Source organism: Physeter macrocephalus, chromosome 16, assembly GCF_002837175.3.
Source record: "Physeter macrocephalus isolate SW-GA chromosome 16, ASM283717v5, whole genome shotgun sequence".
NCBI classification, from domain to species: Eukaryota; Metazoa; Chordata; class Mammalia; order Artiodactyla; family Physeteridae; genus Physeter; species Physeter macrocephalus.
In genome coordinates, this window is record NC_041229.1 from 52,050,639 (window position 1) to 52,071,325 (window position 20,687).

Below are 20,687 nucleotides of genomic sequence, written 5' to 3' on the forward strand. Positions count from 1 at the left end.
TCCGGACGCGCAGGCTCAGCGGCCATGGCTCACGGGCCCAGCCGCTCCGCGGCATGTGGGATCTTCCCGGACTGGGGCACGAACCCGTGTCCCCTGCATCGGCAGGCGGATTCTCAACCACTGCGCCACCAGGGAAGCCCTCCCCTGTTAATTTTAAATTAACTCAAAGTATTTAATTAACACCTCTTCAAACAGAAAAAAAAAAAAATAAGGATACTCTCCACTGAAGGCAGTGAAGACCACTTAAGAGATTTTTATAAATCAAATTTAAACCCCGTATCCATTCAGACTCTTTCACAATTAAGAATATTCATGGTATAGATTCATATAAAGCAATTAGCAGCTCTGGGGAATGGATGGGGTGGGAGGGATACTAAGAAAGACTTGATTAAATGTTGAAGTGAAGTGAAGCTGAGGCTTTCCATAATTGTAGAAGAGGAACCTTGTCCCTTAGGTATATTTTAAAACAAGAAGGAAAACTATAAAACCTGTGAGCTCACTACAGACCATTCAATCTGATGGTGCACATGAGAAGCCTGCTCAGATATTAGGTTCTGAGGTCTGTAATGGGAAAAAAAAAAAACCATGAGGCTGAGTCAGTGGACCCAGCAGCTTTATCATTAATTTGCTAGATGGCCCGGGCTAGGTCACTTGACTTCTTTGGGCTTCATTTTCCTTATTTTAACCAAAAATATATTATTTATATTTACTCAGCATTTCCCAAAATGTATTACAAGGACTACTTGTTTGTTGGGCTCTTGATCTGTGTTAAAATACAGAGACCATTTTTAATAGTTCTGTTTTAGGAAAGGCTGGGAATCAAATGGATTTAATTTTTCGTCTTCTAGTTGTAGAATTTCTTGGAGTCTTTTCCAGGCTGATGGGTCATGTGAATCTCCCAGGTAATTACGCTATCAGCTCGTTTGATAAAAGGATCCCCTGTTCTTAGACAATATCTGGGAACTGTGTTAGACAGAACCCATGTTGGAAAGCAGCAGATGAGGTGATCTCTAAAGACCTTGACAGCTCAACATCCTTTGACTCTTGATCATCTTGTCTGCACTTTAGCTCCAGGTACATTCACGAACCGGAAAGGACGTTAACAGACATAGCACTTTTGACAGTCATTTACTAAGTCTCCTTGATGAAGTCAAACATTTAATTAAATATTCATTAGTTTCAAACCTGAGCCTTGTTAACCATGAATTTATTTCAAGCATGTATTGAGGGACCTTCCCTTTTTACAGTCTCTTTATAGTTTCAGATGTACACACTCACTTATACCCCAAAAGTTTAAATTATTAAATCAGAAAACAAATGCCTTCCAGGACATTTTGGTTCCATTGGTTCTTCTCTGTCCTTACCTACTTCAGGTAGCCCCAAAATAGATTGCCAAGTTGAGACAGAGTTAAATTCCACACAGGAAATAGTCGCACTCTATGTAGAAAGGGAAGACACCGATGCACCAGTAATAGTTGGAGATAAAGATCAAGCTAAGAGATGAACTTTGTGACAAGAAAGGGCTTTGGAATGGAATGAGGTGGAAGTTCATCACTTAGCTTCATCACAGTACCTGTGTGATCTTGGGCAGTTTACTCAAACAAACACTTTAGGGTAGTATGACAACTTAAGCTTGTTAATTAAACATACCCGAGTCTCTTGAGGTTTAAAGAGTCTCTTTTCATTTTAAAAAGTCGCTTTCACTTTTTGTAAAAGTCCAGTCTTTTAGAGTCCTGTCTCTCTTTTTCCCTCCTCTACAATGCCACTGAAGTTTTTGACAAGGTTCTATAAGTACTACTCTTCTTCACCCCTCAGTGTTTGAACCAGTTGAAAAATAAAGCAAAGGAGTAAATAATGGCCAAAATACCACACTTATTTTAATCCAAGGAAATGTACCATTATTTTAAGACATATTATTTTTATATATTTTAGAAAGATAAAGACACTGCTAATTAATATTTGATTATATACTTTCTTATTCTTTATCATTTCTATTTTACACAGAGAGAAAGAAGCTTAGACTTAATTGATCATATATTTTTATCATGCATCAGTCTTTTGCAAACATAAAAAGGAAAATGTGGACCAACCAAATTGGTAAAGCTTTTCCTAAAGCATCTTTGTATTCTAAGATTGATTTTTTTCACTCAGATGGGTCAATTTGTGAACCTTTTACACACAATATTGCCCTATGTCCTATCAGAGGTCTTGGTGATACTGCATTCTTAAAATAGTCCAATAAAAAAAATCTGGAAGCCATTGCTGCTGGATTTTTAATTTGGCTTCACAGTGAAGTAGAAGTAGCCTAATTTTGACTCCTGCTTTTTTCCTAAACATATCTGATCTAACTCCTTACAATTTGGTTTCTAAGGCTTAAAAACAATCTTCAGGATTTTCTTCAGTGTTTCTGGTACCATTCAGCAAGTTTTGACATTGGCACATTTGATATTAGCAAGTGTGTAGGCAATGACCACCGTCGTGACTGCCACCTGCCCAACAGTGACCATCAAATGCTATTGATTGTAAGATACTCTCCAGTTTCAGAAATGTTAAAGTGCAGAAAAAAATGTGAATCTTAGAATCACTGAAATATAGTATTGTCTTTATTACTGATAAAGTGGATTTTTTAAGAATGTGATTAATTTCTATACACAAGTGATCTTTGTAATACTGAAAAGAGATGAACTGACCTATTCATACAGAAACTCTGGTCTGGCCATACATGCTCACAACAAGTAGCTCACTGCCAATAAAAAGAGGAAAGTGCAGTGATACACAAACCAGTTTCTTCTTTCAAATCACTTAAACCACAAGAAGTGTAATTGAGGGTGTGGTTAGAGTCAGGATAAAATAACACAGCTCCATCAAACATGGAAGAATATCCATCCAACAGGAATAGGGAAGAATCATTGTCCCACAATAATGGTATATGCATAGTGAGACATATTTAATGTTGTTCTTGGTGGGGTAGGGGAAAAGAGATCCTTGACTCTGTTTTAATTTTCTGCATCCTCCTTGGTCTCTGCTACGGAGTGGCTTATCTGGCCTGATGATATGATGATCCCACTGCTGTAGTGGGAGCCTGTGAAGTCCCCTTGTTCCTACAGGGATCTTCATAGGTCTATCAGCATTCTGGTATCCCCATACCAGGGCATGTAAAGATGCCATTTTTCTGCACACTTCACTCCATGCTGTGGGATTCAATAGGGCTGCCACAGCCCGTATATCTAGACGCACCTCACATTGCTGTTGTTTCATGCTTTGACCTTCTGCCTTCTTGATGATGCCATGCACAAAGCTTCTTCTAGGGACTTGAAGCCAAGAAACTTGATGTTATAAGCTATCTAGGGAAGTGGGTCTCTGTACTTCTGATATTCTCAGGCATCTGCAGACCCCATGACCCTCTGGATATTTCCATTACTCTCTGCTCCCCTATGTTCCACATTGAGAGGGAGAAAGTAAGGACACACTCTTCTTTGACCTTCTACTGTCTTTTTTCTTACGTATACTTTTCCACCATTTGAAGAGGTTAGATCTCAACCTTTTCTTCCTTTTGTGTTGGAATATCCCTCTTCCTTTGTATCTGCACTTTTCTCCAGATCTATGATGGCCAGGGAACATGATTTAAAGGTAAGGTAACAATATGATTTGTTGTTCAAATTAGGATAATTTTGAGTATGAAAGGGGGCACTTTTAATTATATTGGGAAACAGGCATAAACCAGGAACAATCAAGGAAGTCTTCTGAGATGAGATAAGAACAAATCTTGGTTCTGATGAAAATTTAAGACTCTTCCAAGGCCTCCAAAGTGTGGAGAGAATTTTAAGGCAGAAGCAACAACTCATACACATGCATAGTATAGAATTCAGAGTGTGCAGTAATCCACAAGTAATTTTGTAAGTCAGGGGTATACTGTTTGTGCATGGGGGAGGTAATGGAAAGGGCTGGAAGAGGTAGTAAGAATAATTAACCTTTACTTATTAACACCTACTATAAACAGACCAGTGTTTCAAGCATATTGCTTATACTGTTATTAGATTTTCACAACAACTATCAGTTAGGAACTGTGATTATCCCCATTTTACGGGTCTTGAAATGGAAGCACCAAAAGATGGAGTAACTTGTCCAAGGTCACATTTAGAACAAATAGCTAAGCCAGAAATTTAACCCAGGCAGTTTGACCCCATATGACATGTTCTAATCCCATGCTCTCCTGTCTCATTATTTTGAAGATGCTATAATGCCATTGGGAATCATAATTCATATTGGATGCAAATTGATGATAAAATCTAAATTATTTAGTCATATGAGATCCACAGATGGAGAAGTTCTCAGAGGTTGGTTTGTGAACAGAAATGTCATAGGGAAGAATGATAAATTCAACACAACTTAAATCCAGGCATTTATAGTGTCCATCAGCAGGAATGCAAAGTTGTATTCTATAAAATTTGTAGATGAACAGTTTCATAAATACAGCCTTTGGAGGATGAATGTTGAAGACTGATTTTATTTAGAATTATAATGACCATATTAGATAGACAATTTCAAATCATGAATATATATATATATATGTATATTCTCCTTGAAGGGCTTTTGTGTTTGCTTGTTTTTGTTTCTTTTTTTCATTTAAAGTAAGTTTTATTTTGATATACTTCACATACCATAAAATTCATCCTTTTTAATTTATACAATTGATAGTGTTAATATATTCACAAAACTGTGTAACAATTCCCATAATCTAAGTTTAGAATTTTTTCATTACACCAATTAGAAACCCTACATTCATTAGCATTCATTCCCCATTTCCCCTGCCCTATTCCCTGGCAAGCCCTAGTCTACATTTCTGTCTATAGATTTTTCTATTCTGGACACTTCATATAAATGTAATATGTGGTCTTTGGACTGATTTCTTTCATTTAGTACAGTGTTTTTAAGGTTCATACATGTTCTAGCATACCTCAGTATTTCACTACTTTTTATTGTAGAATAAGATTTCATTGTATAAATTGTGCCACATTTAATTTATCCATTCATCGGTTGATGAACATTTTGGTTGTTTCCACTTTTTGGTCATTATGAATAATGCTACTGTGAATATTCACATACAAGCTTTTGTATGATTGTGTTTTTATTTCTTTTGGATATAAAACTAGGATGAAATTGCTGTGGTGACTGTGTTTAATGATTTCAGAAATTGCTAAACTGTTTTCCAAAGTAAATTTTGTGATGATTAAATAAATTAATCTAGCAAAATTCCTGAAACATTGAAGCCTCTTGATAAGTGCTAGTCACCTTTTCTTGTAACCCTACAGAATTATAAATATCTTTATGTATCTAAGGATTAAAATGTTAATGACTAGCAAGCTCCAGCTTTCTTCTGAGGGATATATTTTTCCTTTTTTGATGCACATCAAAAAATATCCCTTCCATTGCAGTCATTTTGTTTAAAACTCAGTAATTTTGACCTTACAAAGTCAATATTGTTGAGTTTGGTAGAAAACAAGGTCCCAAGCACTGAAGCAAATCTTTTCCTGTCTCCCTTGATCTATTTTTCCTGCCTTGAAGAAATGTTCCATGTATTTGACTCCTCTATTTATATCTCAATTCACAGTTGTTACCAGATTTACATGTTCACATTCACATTTTCATTTGTAAGATTTATACAGAACATGTCCTTTGCCTAAGTGTGCAACATAAAATACAGACTTTTTTTTTAACATCTTTATTGGAGTATAATTGCTTTACAATGGTGTGTTAGTTTCTGCTGTATAACAAAGTGAATCAGCTATACATATACATATATCCCCATATCTCCTCCCTCTTGCGTCTCCCTCCCTCCCACCCTCCCTATCCCACCCCTCTAGGTGGTCACAAAGCACTGAGCTAAAATACAGACTTCAATAAAGAATAAAATGCATTTCTTCTCTAGGAATATATGAGCCCTATACATAAATCCAATAATGACACTCCACTGGGAAAACATTTCCAAGTGTTTAGAAACCACATGGGGAACTGAAAAACTGAAATTTTCCCTGTAAAAAGAGCAGTGGATCAAGTGTTTCAGGGAAGGTCAGAGTGAAGGCCACCCAGAGAGAGCTGCAGTCAGGAAGAGAACAAGATAGTGATGCTGGGCAAGCCAAAAGAAGGGATGACCAGCAGAGGCAAGTTCTGCAGAGTGGCTAAGCAGTGGGCATCTTGATAAATATTATTTGTTTTACCATTTAGATTGGCACAGTGAAAGTACAGAGAGGATAGTTATCAGGTTGTTGGAGATGGAAGCCTGAAGTATCCCAGGTAGAGGAGGATAACTAGGCAGGTATGTCCCGGTTTCCATTCATATCTGCCATATGTCCGTGAACATAGTGTCTAATCTTTATGAATCTGTTTCCCTAACTATAAAATAGCTAAGATAATGCTTACTTTGTGGAACTGTTTTGACTGTTACTGTGATAATAATATGTAATGTATGTAGCAATTTTTTTATGACATAAAAGGTTCTCAAAAGATGGTAGGTATTATTCTTATCGGGGTCAACATTTTTAGTCTATATTTAAGATGGTGAGAAAGAAAGAAAAAAAGCGAGATAGAGACAGAGACAGAGAGAGGTTCAACTGTATAGTTCACTTTGACTTCTTAAGTCTTACTTAAAATCTGTCCTTTTTTATGCTGCTGAAGACACCATAGTCTCATTTTGGTGCAATATCCTTTCCTTTTGACATTTTACTTAATCTCTAACCCCTAAAACAGACTCTACTTCTGCTTTCTGTCCTCAAGCTCTTTGAAAAGTAGTGGCTTTCTTTTTAATGGTTCTGTGAAGCAGTAGCCAAAGGAAGAGTCATTTAGCATTCGGAAGTAATACTTCTTTCTTTGGACTGTTGATCAGAGTTAGTTACATTTTTTTTTTTCAAAAAGAGAAATGGAATTTGTGATATTATAATATTTTGCTCTTCTACAGTATTGGCTTGACCCATATAGATTCAAATGACCACATTATTGGAAATATTACCCATATCTCATAACCGTATTCGTTATCACTAACTACTCTAAGAGATAAACTCCCAAGTCTCAATGGCCTGACATAATAGTAGTTATTTTTCATTCATGTAGAGATCAGTCAGCAGAAAGTAGGCATAGAGGAGGGTTACTGTGCTTCAGAGACCCAGCTGATAGAGATTATGCCCCTTCAACATTTGGCTTCAAAGATCACCCTAGATTTTGACAGTCAGCTGGCGCAAAGAAAAGAGAAACATCCCTCAGGAGGTTTCTTATGGACTATGCCTAGAAGTGTTGTACATCTTTTCCATCCATATTATGTGGTCAGAATCCAGACACGCTCTTCTACCTAGATTCAAGGGAGCTCACAAATATACTCTGTGGCTGACTAACAACAACTCCACACCATGAAAGGGAGCATAAATTTCTGGTGATCAGATTGCCATTGATGCCACAAAACATATTTTAGATTTTAATCTGCTGAACATCCGGTGAAGAGCTCTGTTTAGCTAGAGGTGAATGGTACTCCTTTACTGTACTGAAGTTTGCTCTGATCTTCGGAAACATTTAAAAGTGGCAGTGAGAAATTAAGCCCTGCCTTTGCTATCAAAAGACTTGGGTTTGAGTCCTAGCTCAGGTCCTTAATAGCTGAGTATCTTGGTTTTCTGAGCTCTGGTTTCCTTATCTGTGAAACTGTGAGCATGCAAAAGACCATGCCAATGTCTATATGAGATCTGGTGGTAAAATATGTAAAATATGGTAAAATATGTAAATTAGTCTTCAGAGTGTTTAGAACAAAAAGGGTACTTAATAATTGTTACCTGTTGTTATTGCAATCATTATTTGCATTAATTATTTGCATTAATACCAAGAAAGTAGTGATATGCAAAGACCGAATCATGAATAACATTCTTCATGTTCATAAGATAGCCCATGTACCTTAGCATCACCTTTAAATCATTGGGGACACATTGATGAAGGGTCTGTCATAGGCCTGTTAAATATTGGTGGCCTTCCATGTTCAAGCTTATATAGATGATGGTCAATTTCTTCACTCAGCAGTAGTTTTACCTAGACTATGTTAAAACTATGTTGGCAACCAATCAAGCTGAATTATCATTGTTGCTTATGGTATCTAAGTATTACTAAATAAATTACTCAGTAAATCATCTTCAGTTTCTCTGAAAAACAAAATACCTTTGATCTTGTTTCTAGTACACATGAACTTGAAGAGTACCTCGTACATTCTCAGATATTTGTTTTATTTTTTTTATATTTAAGATCATTGGAAAGAAGCCCTCTTTAGAGGATCCTTTTGTTTATTTGGCATATCCAGTCATTGCTCAATATTTGAACATAAGAAAGTATGTGAAATGCGTATTGTGACTATGTGCTAAAATTGTATCTCCCAGTAGTGGAAATAACTTCTGGAATGCATAATGGTAATTTTAACCTTTATGCTTATTTCCTAAAGAGTTAAGTTAGTAATTAATCCCTCATTATGGAAAGCATGCAAACCTATTTGGAATTTCTCCAAGCTCTATTTCAACTCCAACCTTAGGAAAATAATTGAACCTCTACTAGTCTAAGGTACTCTGTCTATAAAATGAAATTGATAATATCCACCACACAGAGAGTGAAACCATTCCAAATACTACACGGACAAACTGGATGCTTCATATATGTTAGTTCTATTTAAATCTAAGTCTGAAAATTCTACAATTTGGTAATAGTATTAGAAATTTTGTCTCAGAAAGTTTTGCATTTTTCTTATGGAAAGTGATATGTACACTCTATAAAAGCCACTAAATCTGGAATTCAAATAGAACACACTCTAAAAGAGACCATAAATGCCTGGTTTGCTTGGTACTATTTACACATGTTTTCCAGCACAGTTTACTGGGGAATGAGATGAGATAAGTGGAGATGTTTGTTATTAATTTCTGTTCCTTGCATTTTAGCTACATCAGTGAAAGCAGGTTCCTGGATTCTAAGTGCTAGAAAATAAATTATTGAAGCGTGAAAGTGGAACTGTGTATTGAAAATTGCAAAACACACAGCAGCTGGCTGGTCTGCCTTATCAAAAAACTGGTTTTGTTAGAACTTTAGTGGTTAAACCTTAAAGGCACCTCTACCTCCTATTAGAAGCAAATGCTCTAACTCTTCTTTCCTGCCTCTTTCCCCTAGAAAAAAATCCCATAACTAATATGTCATAAATGTTAATGAATTCAGTAGCATTTCTTGCACTATCTCCTGCATTTTAATTGCTGTATAGTTTAAAGTGGTGACTATATTTCCCAAACCCTAAACTGGGACATATTGCCTGACACATGGTTTCACCCTGGGCTATAAACTGTGCCAGGAGAAATAGGCAGGCAGAGTCACAGACTAAAACCACAGCCTGTGACAACCACTAAATAGCCCTATGACATCAACTGAGCCTCTTCATTTCTTGGGCAATAATGTTCATCTAGAAAATCAGGAAAATAGACATAAAATATGCAAATTTCGTAAGATTTATTTATTCACTTGTGGTTGTGCAAGACATTCTGAGAGACATCAACTGTAGGAGAAATAATGGAATTTCTGGAGTATAATATGTATAATTAGAACAGTACTGAATTTCTGAGCTATTACTAAGTAAGGTGCTCTAGAACTTATATTGAGGGAAAGGAAAAGAAGAGGAGAGGCTGAAATAAAAAATGATTAAACACTTACTTGGTGTCAGATATTGAGAAAAAGCCTATATTTACAGTAACTAATTTAATCTTTTTAACAATCTTATTATGAATGTTTTAGTTTTAGTTTTATGGATGGGAAACAGAAGCTCCAAAATATTGAGTAACTTGTAAGGTTTTAAAACAAATTTTAAATGGCAGAATCAGAATTTGAGCAAGGTCATGGCCCTTTGGTAAAACCAAGTTAAACTCCTAGTACTTCTCTATGTTTTTTCCAAACAGTTCAGATATATCATTCCAACACTGACCAATTCTCCCATTTCCAACACCAACTGATTGTCCTACAATTCAACTTAATTCTGACACTAATGGCGCAGAGTTAGTGCAGACACCGTTGGTTAAGGGCTCAGTCCCACAAAGCTGCCTCAGCTTTAGATGTCAGCAGAAAATGAAGTTTCTAAGCTACCCACACTCTACCTGGCTGACTTCAAATTAAGGGGTTCCCACAGTCCACCCTCAGATTGGATAATTTTCTAGTATGACTCACAGAACTTAGGAAAGTGCTATTTTAACTATTACAGTTTTTTTTTAAATAAAGGATGCAAATCAGTCCAGCCAAATGGAAGAGATGCATAAGACATGATCTCGTAAGAGTTGGGAGGGTGGGTTATTGTGTACAGATCTTCCAAAGCGTCTCTGGGCACACCCCTCACTCAGCACATCTATATGTTCATCAACTTGTTAGCTCCCTCAAACCTCTTTGCTTCAGAGTTTTTTATCAAAATTTTATTACATAGCCATTGTTGATTAAATCACTGACTATTGATAATTGAATTCAATCTCCAGCCCCTCTCACCTCCCCATAGGTCAAGGGGGTTGAGATGTTAGTTCTGACCCTATATTACATGATTTGTACCTCTCTAACCACCCCCATGTTGAAGCTATCTAGGGTTCCACCAAGAGTCACCTCAATAACATAAACTCAGATATGGTCAAAAGCAGAAAACCATAATTTGAAAAGATACATGCACCCCAGTGTTCATTGCAGCACTATTTATAATAGCCAAGACATGGAAGCAACCATCAACAGATGAATGGATAAAGAAGATGTGGTACATGTATACAATGGAATATTACTCGGCCATAAAAAATGAAATATTGCCATTTGCAGCAATATGGATGGACCAAGAAATTATCATACTAAGTGAAGTAAGTCAGACAGAGAAAGACAAATATCATATGATATCACTTACATGTGGAATCTAAAAAATATGATACAAATGAACTTATTTACAGAACAGAAACAGACTCACAGACTTAGAAAACAAACTTACGGTTGCCAAAGGGGAAAGGTGGGGAAGGAGGGATAAATTAGGAGCTTGGGATTAACACACTACTGTATAAAATAGATAATCAACAGGGACCTACTGTATAGCACAGGGAACTTTACTCAATATTCTCTAATAACCTATATGGGAAAAGAATTTGAAAAAGAATAGATATATGTATATATATACAACTAAATCACTTGGTTGTACACCTTGAAAGTAACAGAACATTGTAAATCAACTATACTCCAATATAAAATAAAAATTTAAAAAAGGTTAGGGGCTTGTTATGAATAGCAAAAGGCACTCATCACTCATGAAATTCCAAGGAGTTTAGGAGCTCTGTACCAGGAACCAGGGACAAAGACCAAAGAAATATTTTTTATTTCTTTCTTTATTTATATTTAAAATATATTTAATAAAATAAATATATTTTATTTCCACAACCACCCATTCTTTTTGTATGGGTCATATTTTTCCACTAATATGTTTAAGTTTATCAGGCAGGGCCTCTTGGTTCATAGAAAAGAAATTATGTAAAACTAAGTTAAGGTGCTCCAAGGTTGAAATGTATCAGTCTAATACATGACCCAGTTCTTGTACCAGCAAAAACATCCATTCCCGACAAGTACCTGTGGGAGACCAACTTAAGGGCCATTTAGCTGCTTGAGAGAATACATATGCAATGGCTCCGTTTTTTTTAGCCTATGAATTTCCATGGTATTTAAAATTAATGCAATTATGAAAATCTAAATTATTTTTGGCTGGAAATATCAGAACTAAGCAGGATATTAGTTGTGATAAATGACTCCTTGAACATAAAGAGAATAAAAGGCTACCGCCCACCCCATGGCCATAAAGTACCCATCAGAAAGGAGACAATTTCTCTGTATGTTTAGAATGTAACAAGAACGTTCTGAGCTTAGCTATTTGTTTAAACATCTAAAGAAAACTTATAAGAATAATAATTAATTAATCATATATTTTTACACTTAACATCTTTCTTTTACTGCTAGGAAAAGTTTCTGCAAGTGTGAGCACTGTGTCTGTATTTACCACTGTATTCCCAATAACTAGCAGAACATCTGACACATAATAAAAACGTAATAAAGATTTGTTGAATGATTTAGAGAGACCTAGTCTTGAATCTTGTCCTTCAATATCTAATGTGACCTTGATAATTCCTTATCTCTCCAAGCCTCACTTTCCTAAATATTTGAGTGATAGTACTAGCTTTTTATTTATTTATTCGGAGATTTTAGTGAGATAACGCATGGAGGGTACTTATCATACACATGACAAATAGTATGCATTCAATAAAAGTCCTCTATGATTATTATGTTTATCAAAGTTTAAAGGACACAGAGGGAAAAATAGGAATAAAGTTTATGATATTAGGAACTATGACCCACATTTCCATAAGCCATTCATGATGTTATTTCATGTAAGGTCCTGGATTAAAATGACTCTACTTTAATGCATATCTTGAACTTAGTGGATATTCATGCTAATTAAATGAATGTATGAATGCATAAATAGGAATGTAGCATTAAATTTCAGCAAACAGGTGGCTGAGTATATAAAATGTGATAAATGAACAAAATACAATCTCTGCATTAAGGCTATTACAGTATGTGGAGAAAATATCTGAATAGATTATTGCGATGATGTATGATAAATACTGTGTTAGAAATATCTAAAAATCAATAAACACACATATACATACACACAGCCATAGAGTGAATGGCCATGGGTATAGTGAGCATGGCAGTTGATAGTTCAGAAAGCTTTTTCACATCCTTATCCTTTTTATCACTTGAGGGGAATATTATTCACCTTTTGGATCCATTTCTCAGATGCAGAAATTGAGGCTAATAGAATTACAGTGATTTGTCCAAGATTATACAGCCCCCAAATGACATGCATGCATTTAGAGATCTCATCTGGTGTCTCTGACTGGTACACAGCACTCCCCTTCATTTCAGTCCTTTAGTAACTAACAATAGTAATTTTTTCACCTAAATGTATATGGCTCTAATTCCACCCTACATATATAGTTCTCATTCCATTAGTCTTTCTTCTTTAATCCATTTCATGTCTTTATGAATTTACAATTTAACAAGTCCTTTTAAGTACTCTTATAAAGTGATAAGTGGGCCAGGGGAGGTTTAAATGGAAGTTACAGTGAGGATTTTGATTCTTAGAGTAACAAGACTAGGTAAGTATCATCTTTTGTAGAATGAGGACTTAGCATCAGTAAAATGGGACTAATGGTACTTATTTAAGAGAGCTACAGGAGGTTAAAAAAGATAAAACATATGTAAAGCCCAGAATGCAGTGTCCAGTACATGCTGGGTGTGCTGTATGGGGTGGGTCTCCTCCCCTTTCCCTGTCAGGCTCTGCTACACTTGACAATCACCCACTGTCTGCTCTACAGCTTCACATATGACTTAAATGAAAATGGCTGTAGAACTCCAAAGATAATGTTGTTTGGAAATAACATTATAGAAAACACACACACGGCAGGACTGAAGACATACTGCATTTTACTTATATAAGAAAGCTAATGACTTCCATTATGTCTATATCAGCCCCTCCCCCTAACTCCTAGATGGCAGTCCAGGCTGTATTACCAGGCAGAGAGTGCACAATTTTGGAGACTTTTCTAACTGTTACAAATTAGAATCCACGAGGGAAAGGCTCACTAGAAGACATCACAGATGAGGTTATCATTTTTTCTGTTTGAAGTTGGGGCTCATATCTTTTTCTCATTACAATCATTACTTTGAAATATGATTTTTTTAAACAGTAATTTTCTAGAACAAAAGGGATAATACCATATTTCAAAAGCTTTACTGTAAAATTAAACCTTTGAACTACTGTGAAAGAAATTATTCCCTCAAGGCTGCAAGGCTTAAAGGTTATTAAAAATTTAATTTTAAAGAAGGCATCCAGGAAAAAAAAAGTGTATAAATGCTACGTAGAACTCAGATTGCCCAACTTAATAACTCCCATTGCTCCTTATTTTTAAATACTCTGGAAATGTGAACAAATGCACTCCATTTTTTTCAGTGGCAAATCAGTGTGGCAACAGATGGCTGGCACTGCTCCTTCACATCATTTATTTTCAGCTGGAAGCCCATCCACTGCAGTGGTTCAGCTGGTGTCTTCTGCCTGCCCCATTTAAGAGAGATGATTGCACAGTGTAGAAGTAGTATCACACAGAGGATATGTGGAACCCAAAGAATCCCCCAAACTCCAGATATTATTGTAATAAAGAGCAAGTATCTAAACTACAGTATAAGTGGTCCACACTTAAAGGACTGATATGATTGAAAGAGTTTCAATTTTCTCATCTATAAAATGAAAATAGTTTTATTCTTCCTGTGATCTGGAGACACTATTAACATTTTCATTAAACAGATAGTGTGACCTTAAGTTGCTTACCTTCTTTGTGCCCCAGTTTTCTCATCTGTAAAATGAGGATAATAATAGTACTATCTTACCTACCTCACATAGCTGTCATGGAAATTAAATCAACTCATGCATATACAGTGCTGGTGATAGTGCCTGCATATAGTTAAACATGATGTGTTATTATTGTCATTATTAATTTTAATCCTACCATGTCCAAGTAATGTAATGCATTCTAAGGAGACAAGGGTGAATAGATAAGCCCATGCCCTTAAGGAGCTCACAAGCAAGTAGGAGAGAGAGACAAATAAGCAACAGTGATTTAAAAAAAAAAATGTGCAGCACAATAATATGACAAATCAGAGGTGTGTTCAAGGTTTGAGATTTGGATATGCCTGGGTGGTGACAGGGTGAGAGGGGGATGTGATAGGGAACATTTCCCCAGGAGGTGCCTCAGGAAACACATTCTACACATAGAAGCTCATGGAGTATTACTAAAGCCTATTTCCCTGGGACGCTGTGGAAAAACAAATTACATAAAACCATGCTTCTCAGTTCTGACTCCAGTTGAAAATCATCCATGAATCTGCTTAAAAATACCATCCCGGATCTACTGAATCAGAATCTGCTGGTCTGAGATCTAGGTATTTGTGTGCAACCTGTAGACATAATTCTGAGTCACAGCCAGGGTTGAGATCCACTGAGAAATGTACGTTGAAAGCATAACAGCAAATCTCAGTACAAATACTAGATATTGTTATTACTGCTTAATAAATACTTAAATACAATGATCTCAAAACTGCTTAATTTTTCTTTCTTTTTTGCCTGGTTTCATGACCCACAAGTGGTAGAAATGGCAAACAAGACCATTGATGACAAGCACAAGAAGTTGGATTTATAATAAAGCCTTTGACAAGTTAGGAAAATGACTAGACCTTGTGCTTAAAATAGATGTTATCTCTCTGTTCTTCTGTGTCTTATGGAAGAACCTATATTAGCACAAAGACCTTCATAGACCTAAAACTGGGATCTAGTTTACTCAGAAAGAACTAGATTCATCTCTTTTGACAACATTCACTTGCTGTAGTCTTGTCTCCAGAGTTTCTCATCCAGGAACATAACCTTGAACCTACAAGAATGACAAGCTCAGGCTTCCCTGGTGGCGCAGTGGTTGAGAATCCGCCTGCCAATGCAGGGGACACGGGTTCGTGCCCCGGTTCGGGAAGATCCCGCATGCCGCGGAGTGGCTGAGCCCGTGAGCCATGGCCGCTGAGCCTGTGCGTCCGGAGCCTGTGCTCCGCAACGGGAGAGGCCACAACAGTGAGAGGCCCGCGTACCACAAAAAAACAAAACAAAAAACAAAAACAAAAACAAAACAAAACAAAAAGAATGACAAGCTCTTCTCACTAGACTATGCATTACTTGAGGCTAGTGATAGCAGATCTGCCATTCACTGTTGTTTCTCTCACACCTTGCAGAGTGCTTGTCATATGGAAGGTGCTGACAAATATTGATTTAGTAAATGCTAGTTTGTTAAATGTTTCTTCCCCATGGGCCTCACTTGAGTGCTACTTGGCTCTCTATTCACTGCCTTTAGGGAAAGAGATGCTTTTTGATATTCTGAGTTGATAGCTCATTTTAAAAGGACATTTATGAGAACAAGTGACATTTTCCTGGTATGATTATAAACAATTATTTTTATAATAAAGTACACAAATAATTCAATTTTGCTGTGTGCTTCTGCACCAGGCAGGAAGTAAGGTTCATATTTGCCCACCTGGGCTATTACCTTGAACTTCTACTGCCCACATTAAGTTATTAAGACATCCTGTTTCTCCTTAAAAGTTCTGGGTGCTGCCCTTTCTTTCTCTTCTTATCTAGATTTCAGCAAAGCAAGCCATTTGTTATATATACATTTTTAAGAAAAATTGCAAAGACTCTGCAGTATGTGTAACATGCAATTCCTTATTAGTGTGACTGTTTCTCTCCTAAATGCCTCATATGTCACTGAAAATGAATTTTCTCATTAACCTTAAGCATGCTAAATTGTCAAATTATGATGAACCAGACAAGACTGCACCCAGAAATTGAGCTGCCATCATTGCATTTATAAGGCTTTGCCAGTTAGTCTATAAATAACACATTTTTCACACACTTCAGAGTTCTGAAAAACTAAACCACTTCTGAATGTTCTTAAATACAGGAATAGAAAAAAAGACTACCCAAAGAAAGTAAAAGAAAATGATTTGTTCTTGTTAGAGGAGATGAAAATTATTTAGAGGAACAATGGATCAGATGATCATATAGATATTTAACAAATATTTATTGGGGTCTGATCTGTGTGTATGATTTCTTGGATGTAGAAGGTGTGACTTACTAAACAAGTCACTAGGATTTTTTCTTCAGTAGAAAATTATTATTTAGCAAATATTTACTACACCTATATGCATTATTCCGGATATCAGCAATGGAGTACAGAGATGAATAAGACAAATTACTGTCTTTATGGAATTCATACTTGATAGAGAAGTCAGATAAGTAAATATTTAGGAAAGGAATTGGAGAGGCAACAGCAGTGGCTTGCATGCCTATACAGAGGCAGAATGGTAACAGTTAAGGATAAAAAGATAGTTAAATACCAGAAGAGAAATGACTTGTAAACTAGGATATAGTTTGACATAATTCTGAAGTTCAGGACATGTCTAAAGAAAGAAGATGACTTAGGGGGACAATGATTTGTGTTTGCTTGAATCATAGTTTTTGAGTTCTCTCCAGCATACGTTTATTTAGAGGAAGCTCTGTGGGTGGCATGAGGGACCGGCAGGGAACATCGATGGCGATGCTTAGTCTCTTATCAGTTATGGAGAACAACCCATTTTTGGTTCCATCAGCCCCATCCTGTCTGACAAAGACAAACATAGGTGAACGTTAACAGGATCCATCTTCTCTTGAAGGCATTTTAAGAGAAAGTCTTATGACTCAAGCATCCCACAGAAGATTCTCAAACGTCATGCCCAGCAGCTATATAAACTAATTTTTCCAAGAACTTTTTTTTTCTTCTCCCTGAAAAAAGTTTTGTTAAATATGGTCTTCTCCATCAACTTTTTATTTCCAGGGATGTTTTAGTGCCCTATGATAGTCTAATATCCTTTATATACTCAGCTGATTTACCCATCAATGTGGATCTGCAAAGAAGCACTGAAATAGGAAAGTGATATAACCAGTCTTGCAGTTTAGAGCAGTTTTTTTTTTTTTTTTTTTTTTGTGGTATGCGGGCCTCCCTCTGTTGTGGCCTCTCCCGTTGCGGAGCACAGGCTCCGGACGCGCCGGCTCAGCGGCCATGGCTCACGGGCCCAGCCGCTCCGCGGCACGTGGGATCCTCCCAGACCGGGGCGCGAACCCAGTTCCCCTGCATCGGCAGGCGGACGCGCAACCACTGCGCCACCAGGGAAGCCCTTAGAGCAGTTTTTAAATGAGTTCATACCTGCAACGTGTATAGAACAATGCCTGGCATACAGTAAGTGTCAATTAAGGTGAGCCATTGCTATAACACAGCTACTACTGCATCACTACTAACCAGTAAGTGGAACAAGGTACAGACACACACATTCCACTCCTACCCTTAAGTGCTATAGACAAGGTCTGTCTCCTCTGCTAATGTGACCCCAGGAGAACAGAAAGCACATCTCTTATTGATTGATTTATGCCCAGTACTTAGCATTGCTCAATAAAGTCGTGTGGAGTAAAGCAAGAATGGTCTGTCTTAATCCTCATGAAGTTCTTTTTTGAGTTGGTATAGTGGACTAATGTCATTTCCACACCCCCTCCCCAGAGAGAAGTTGATACCCATTCAACTCAAATGCTATATTGATTTCTTTCAAGACTGTAGATTCTCATCACAAGTAGGAAATGAAAGAGAAACATGTAATTAGGGGGGGAAGAGAGAAGTATCTTCTAACTAATTAAGAAATGATGCAACTTCCAACCCCTTTAGTGTTTTAATGGAAACATTATATCCCTTATCATTCTGTTGAGGAAAGTTGTGGGGAGGAGATGAAGATTGTGGGGGCATAGGGAGGGAAAGAAGCTTAAACAAGTGGAGTCTGCAAGTGTAGACAGTACATCTGCAAAGCCTGGCAGGGAAAGGAAGGGGTGGGCATAGAATGTCAGCTTCATTTCCTTGCTAGCAACCAAATACGACCCTTTGAAAATTTTATGTTCTCTTACATTTGGAATTGGTAATAATAATAAACGATAAATGACTTTCCAGGGCATTCTTTGGTTAAAAAGTAATCGATACATACAGCATCACAGCTAATGATTTCACAGCTCGGTTTCTCCTATATATAATGGGAATATAAATATTCTCTCTCACATGAGGTGTTGAGACTTATATCAAGTATTAAGGGTTCACGTATGTGAATGTTTGTCATTGATATATCTTTATTAATCACTTCACCCCAGTCCTGTGAGAGGAACACACATGATTCTCATTTTACATGGGAGAAAACATCAGCTGGGAGAAATGAATTGGCCTGCCCTGCCCACTCGGTCTCTTAACTAGAGAATGGAAGAGTTAGGCCTCTAATTCAAGGCTTTCATGAAAAACATTCCTTCTTTTGACATAAATTTTGGTAACTTTTTTTTCAACCATAGAGATTTTTTTTTCATTTGCCAGTCTTGATAATGTACTCTTTTTCTTGTCTTGCAATGCATATTTTTAGAGCTTGTCAAGCTTTAGGCTTTAGTTAAAAATGAACATATTTGGTGGTCAAACAGAAATCATCTCACCATATAAGTTAGTGGTAATTATTTCTGTTGGAGCATCTTCAGGTTCCAAAAACTAAAAGGCCACAGAGTTTGAAAATAGGATGCAGAGAAACATGCTCCAGCATCCATAGAGAAGTGGAAGAGCCAGGGTGAGGAGAAGATGAACAATGCTGGAGGAGAAGGGACACCCCAAAATCTGGGTTTCTAGACAGCTAAATATCTGGGAAGGAGCTGAATCAAAGACGCATTTCAAAAGTTACATATGAAAGGAGAGATCCAGTCCTCTCAGCACGGACAGTGAAAGGACAAGGCATAGAAATAAGCAAAGGAACTAACTGGTGCAAAAGGAACGCCTTATACATTCTATTATTATTATTATTATTATTATTATTATTATGCCAGTGATGTATTATTACCCTATTAGCTAGATACTTCTCATGTGTTATCTTTTACTCTGTACTAATAAGGTATTATCCTCCTCAGATTAGCATAGCCACTATGAGCACAGTGTACCGCGATCCTGTATTTTTCTGGTTACTCCATTTGTCCAGACAAGTACTGAGTCGGCTATTCATGAAAACTGGCGTTTGGCTTTATCTATAAGAGGTACTGAAAAGTATGGGTAGTTGGACATGAACAACTTTTCTCAAATGGCATCTATTTTATGTTGTTCTGAGAGGCAGCAATGCACATCAAAGATTTGGAGATGTGCTTGTAGCCCTAACCCTGGACAACTCTAACTTGGACACTCACAAGGTCACCCCCATGAGCACAGGAGGCAGAGAGCACAGATAATGCCCCCAAACCTTTCCAGATCAACTCTGTAAATCCATGCCATGATTATCACAGTGTCCTGAGGAAAAACGTTCCCGTAGGCCCCAGAACAAGAAAGTCGTTTCTGCTTTGACAAAGGTGAGCTGACCCGGCCTCAGGTGTGATTTTTCCAGGCTGCTAATTACAGTCTGGGGTCCCCAGTGCTTGACCAGCTGATCACAGGGGCTGATAAGAGGGCCTGTGGTTCTGACTGTTGTTTACTAGATGCTCCATGCTTGAACAAGGGTTAAAGTGGGCCTGCAGTGGTGCCACTTTTCATCTTCTCCAGATTCCCCACCTCCTACTCAAATCCCCTGGCTGGGAACACACAGCAGGAAGACAGGCCGTTAGGGTTTGCCCAGAGCAGCTTCATTGAAAAATGCCTCAGGTTTCCCTTATTGCAGAAAGGAAGGGGAGGAAAGCTCCCATCTTCACGGGCTTCCAGGAGCATGGCACCAAAAACATCCAGGTTCATGATAATACTTCTCCAATGGATACCTGCCACAGATGGGTATAATTTTCAAGAAGAAAGTTTAAACTGCTCTGAAAACTTCAGACTGTTAATGAGTCTAGGGAAAGGCTGCTGTCGAGTGGAGTGGAATCATGAAGCCACTGTCTCATTTGTTTGAAATCATCTTTATTTTATTAATATTTTCTCTAAGGTCTAGGATTAGTACAAAGCTCCATCAAT